Genomic DNA, 6,091 nt, shown 5'->3' on the forward strand with positions numbered 1-6,091 from the left:
TTCACTGCACGTAACATCGCATGGTTTCGAAGTTTCGCGTTCACCTGTCACACTCTTTTCATTTCCATTTTGTTCATTTGTCAGCGAAATGCAGCATTATGGTGGTTTATTTTTATTCGTCGAATCGCTCGCGATAGAAACAAACCTCAATATTTGTCAATATTTGTCGTTTGTCTTTTTGGAAATAGAAGGAATACTTGCTTCGAGAGTTCCAACTTTTTAACGAAATATTCGTCGTGTTACATAAGTCGCGTACATTTTCCATTCGTAATCGTCCGATCGCTCATTTTTCTCGCACAATTTTCACTTCTGATACAACAGGTGTTATAGTTATAGAGTACTAATGTTACTTTGAATTGAAACTACTGAATTCGACACATTTTAATTTGCAAATTCTGTCATTATATATAATCAAGCATAAAGTCACAGATTTTTATATGATTATGAAAAATTTTGATCACACTGTATTCTGTTTCATCTTTAAAACAATATTAACAAAAATATACATGTACAAATGCAACATGTAATACATGAAATTGTATATAATATTCAAAATATAACAACCGTAACATTATTCGTCACACAATGCGTTCCATTTTCAAAACGACGTTTGCGAAAATATGACACTTGATCTAAACCGTTTGAAACATTCATTCTCCATAGAAAATAATCTCCCAAACGCCAATTACATACGTGTTTGCGAAAAACCCGTGGAATCTCATCGACGTGATAATCACTCGGTGCATTCTGCGAGCAGTTTCATCGAGGTCGCGCAACACCACCACGGCCGACGCGTAACTATCCGAACTGGGCGGCTTTTCAATGGCCAGAAAAAAAGAAAAAGAGAGAAAAAGCCGAAGAGCACGGGCGTTTAATAACCATCGATACCGTGTGTGCACGCCGGGCGTTGTTATAATAGCGAAATAAATCACGGGCGCAGGAAACCCCTGTAGCCGCGGCGATCGCCATGGAAATCGATACACACACCGTGACGTGGTGGAGACATCGCGATGTTCAATAGCGTGGCTTGGATTCCACGCTGCTCGACATTCCGCGCGTACGATCGCCGGTGCCCACGTGTATCGGCCACCTTTCACCCATGAAGAGTTTAACGAGGTTCGCGGCGCCTCTCCTGCAACAGCGAGCGCGCCTCGTCCCTGCCGCCGTCGCTGTGAACCCCGTGATCGCCGAATGAATATGGATGAAATATGCATTACGCCGCCATTCTTCATCCGACCGGCTTAGACCGGCCAAAGGTTTCGCCCTTCACGCCCGCGTCCACACGCTCCCTTATATCCTGCAGCGTGGCGGCGACCATTTCGTATTCATTGCACGTGGCCGTCGATCGGCTCGAAAAGGATCTTCCTGCCTGTTTGACGACAGTTCCGGTTCATCGTGACCAACCGCAATCCGGCGCAGCGCGATACGTCCCGGATGTTGATTAATTAGACTGGACGCGATTAAATAACTGCACGCGACGTTCACGTTGTTTCATGTATTGGATGTTGATTGGTTATTGTTGAGAAAGAACCTCTGTGTGTGTGTGTGTGTGTGTGTGTGTGGAGAAGGAGAAAAATATTAAGAGTTCTCTTTTTACAGCATCGTGAAAATTTCGAACGAAAATTTCAACACTAGTGTGTAAAAAATATTCATATACAAACAAACAGTTGACGAAAATTAGAAATTACTTAAACAGTAAAATTGCTCGTTACGCTAGTCTTAACAGGATCATGTTTGAAAAATGAAATTCCCATTTCTATTTCAATGTGTCACGCTATTTCTTCAGAATCATTTATATATTTAACCCAGTTGCGCTGGCAACTGATTCGCGGACCATAACGAGTGACCGAACCGCGTACAATAATTCGTCGCTTTCTTTTTCTTTTGAACTCGGTATGATGTCACTGGATAGAAATTGTTAACAAATTATTAAGAAGTAATAAACTTGTCATTTGTTTTACCTGGGTTACATTTAATTTTACTTAAAACTGAGAAAATGTTGCAATTTGGGACAAAGAATACTCGACGTGCGTGGCAACGTAAAAGGTTAAGACAACTACCTGTACTATAACATATAATTCTTCATTCGAAGTAATAATTTATTTGTACATGTCAAGTACTAATTTATTTGTACATTTTCAAGTTAATTTCAAATTTTACCACCACGATAACAGCAACGATTTTAATAAAATCCCAAGAAGTGTATTCGTGGAAATTTTCTACGGTTACTATCCAGGTACTTTCGCGAGCCGGTGTACACGAACACAGACGTTTCTCGGATGGAATTATTCTTTTTACGTGGCAGTTAGAAAACGTGAAAAGTATAAAGAACGTTTTGATTGATGATACGAGGCCGCTCGAGTTCGATGCTAGTTGGAACTCGCGATAAGGAGAACGATTTTTGTTGAAACAGTTGACAGTGGAGTATCGCCGCCAACGTTGTTGCCATTTACCGAAAAGAAGAATCGCTGGGACCTTTTGTTGAACTGAAATCAGAAAGAAAAAGGAGAAAAGGACAGAAAATGGTACACAAGAGGAAAAAAAAAGAAGAAGAAAGGGGAGCAAGCAAGAGAAAGGGAAAGAAAGCATTAAATAACAGCAAGATGGCGTATAACTTATTGTCGAGAAAAAAGAAAAAGAAAAAAAAAGAGAAAACAGGACCGTATCCATCCGTTTTCTACCGTAGATATTCTTTCGCTCCATTATATTTCTCATTCTTTCACGATTCTACTCTCGGCCTTAATGCGTCTGCGTTAAAACAAAGATGAAGTCTACTATCTCTCTCTCTCTCTCTCTCTTGGCTTCCTTCGCGAAACGAAAGAGGCGAAGAACTCATGTGCAGGAGGGAAGAAGGAGAACGAGCAGAGGAAAGGAAACAACGTGTCTAATAACGCGAGGTGAGAAATAAAAGGCGACGGTAGGAAAGATTGCGCGGAGGCCGCAAAAGACGGAGGAGAGAAAGGACAAAACAGGCCTGTTGTTAGCCCGCGTGTACGCGTGGCGCTTTGAAGCCAGCCAGAAATTTAATTCACCTCTTTGTCGCAAGGTTATGCAGAAAATATTTCATAAAATTGTACCGTATCCTCCTCCTTTGTGAGCTGCGTGACTGGATTTAGCGTACCGGGTTGCAAGCGAAGGAGACATTAATGTGATTACGTCGGAAGAAAGGAATGGAACGGTCTCTGAAGAAATTAGCAAAAAGAAAAAGAGAGAGAGAGAGACAGAGAGAGAAAGAAGGAAAGAAAAAAGAGAAAGCCTCGCAGCCCGTCCCGCGAACGTGTCCCGTGATCAGACCGGGACGATCGTCGTCTCTGCAGAATACCGAAACAGATTCTTGAGGATCGACAACGTCCGCAACCGATAAATCTCATTTGAATGGAAATTCCGGCCATTTTTTTTAATATTCCGCCAACGTAAGCCATGGATTAGGTATTTCTCTGGGAAATTCTCACGAGCCGCGTGTTGCCGCGCAGAATGTCATTACTGCCGTCGTCTCTCTTCTTGTCCTTGTGAATGACGCCGCCGGGAGAAGAGCGGAGGCCCTGTAATTCATCCTTAATTTTAAATAATGCAAACTTTTAATGACCTTACACCGACACTTGGCTTGCTGCTCTCGCGAAGTGTAAGTGGCCGGGCTATTATTTTGCCTTCAGCCGGCTGCATTGACGAACATTTTTAGGTCGTCGCGACGTAAAGATTGATTACATCAAAGTGGCTGCCTCCCACTTTAGAAATTTTCACAGTGGCCTGCGGTTTTTTATGTATCACTTTCAGTCGGGAATTTCTCGACGGAGTTTTACGTAGTTATTGTTCTTCGACGCGACTCAAACGCGCTTTTGTAACAGAGATGCACACAACTTCCTCCCTTCCTCCGTGATTCGATCGGGAAATCAAATCCGGCGATCGATCAATCGCCCGTGACAAAATTTCCTGAACGTCTTCGTTTCAGAGGATCGCGGTGTCATCTCACGAGAAACACGGTTCGCGTTTTAGAACCGATCTGAGTTTTTACGGGCGCTTTATTTTGATAAGAGATGCAGGATATCGAAGATGTTTCGAGTAAGATATATATCAAATCAGAAAAATCGTGCTACACTGAATTTTGTAACAAGATATATTGTGATTAAATTTTTTGTTTAGATAGAAAGTGTACATATATTTCATCTTGTAACTTTTATAATTACAAAATAATATTATAAAATATATGAAATTATATGAATCATTGAAAAAACATACTACACAACGGATATATTCACAACGTACTAAAATACTTTAAGCAAGGGAATTACTGATGTTAGATGTTTGTATTTCGTACACAGAATATGCAATTTTTGAGTGGCGTATGTGAAATAATAGTTATCAAGAATGCGATATCTCGAAGACACCAATAGTTCCAGCAGAATTGCGTGAAACCCGATAAAACGAAAAGAAAATCATAAAAAATGAACAACTTCGATCTTCTCTTGCCATTAAAACAAACTGATTTTCTGATATTCATCGCATTATCCTAAATTATATTCCCAAAAATCAGACAAAGTCAGCAATTCACGGAGAATTGCACGAAACACACCAGTCATTCCCCTTCTTCGTCAATATTAAATTGGAATATTAGAATATTAAATTAATTCGCGTAACGAAGTCTCCGACATCGTTTCGAATTGCACCATGCTCCGAAAAGCGCATCAAAGTAATCGCAACCTCTCCGTGTATCGCTCTTGGACATTATCGACGATCTTGTAACGTTAGTCCGGTCACGTGACATCGGTGAAAATTCTATTTTGCGCCCGCGTCCATCGAGAGGACATCGAGTTCGGTGTTGGCGAAGATCAAGCATGAGCATCGTTTTCGCGGTCGTACGAAGTATCTTACGAGGTCGCTGAACGATACGACGCGACGTCCATGTACTAGCCGGATAAAAGCTTTTAAATATTTAGCTAGGACTAGAGGGAGTGGCGAGAGAGAGAGAGAGAGAAAAAAAAAATAGTCGCTTAGACGATAAACCCGGTGGAGTAGCGGACTAAGGTCGGTGGAAGAGGGTCGCTGGAAGAACCTTTCGGGGTCACGGATCAAGCATCCGCATGCATTATACATGCCGTCCGCTTCCCCAACCTGTGCACACGCATCCATTGCCCTCGGACAGCCTATTCTCCACCTCGTCCCTCGATAATGTTTCCAATATTCGTCTTCCTCCCTCGAAGACGAACGATTCAGGCTGATGTGACGGACTTTAAAAAGTGCCAGCGACGCGAGATGAAAATTTTCTTGATCGGAGAATGCATTCTCATTCAAACTGTTTCACGTCTGTTAATCCCTTGATGTCGAACTGATTAAGATAAATAGAATGAATTTGCAAATTTATTTATAGTAAATACATACTTCATAGTGAATATTTATTTATAGTAAATACGATAAATTTCTGTTCAATATACTCTCAAGTACAGATGGTCAATTTTACATTGTAACACTTTACAAGTGAAATGTGTCAAATTCGCACACGAGATACGGATGACGATTAAAATTAATTCGTTCGATATTAATACATGTCGTGAAATCAGTTCAATATTAACATATGTCAGTTAATACATCAACATCAATATTAATATTGATTGTATTCATTTAATATTGTATTCAGTTATATTCAACGTTAATATTCGATGTTGATATATTGAATATATAATGAACATTATATTATATTCAATGTAGTATAGTATTCAATGTAGTTATAGTATATTCAATAGCTGACAAAAGAATATAAATTCCGTAAATTTCTCGCACTAGAAGGTATTAGAATTACATTCATTTTCCAACAAGGACATTCAAATCAAATTCAAGCGCATACCAACGAGTATATTCGGATGGCAGGAATTGACGAATAAAAGGGACGCGTTGAACTCGTCCGCGTTATGCTGTTGAAAGTGGTCTTCTGGAAACTCGCGCGATAGTGGAGTAGGTTAATCGATTAATTCTGATCGCTGATTAATTCAGAGTAAGAACCTGATTAGTTGTGCTTCGACAAACGAAAACAGTCTGTTTCTAAGAGTGTGCATTATAGTTTACAAACAAATCGCGAAAATTCGAGTTAGCCAACTTT

The sequence above is a fragment of the Frieseomelitta varia genome, unplaced genomic scaffold, assembly GCF_011392965.1.
Source record: "Frieseomelitta varia isolate USP_RPSP 00005682 unplaced genomic scaffold, Fvar_1.2 scaffold_228, whole genome shotgun sequence".
NCBI classification, from domain to species: domain Eukaryota; kingdom Metazoa; phylum Arthropoda; class Insecta; order Hymenoptera; family Apidae; genus Frieseomelitta; species Frieseomelitta varia.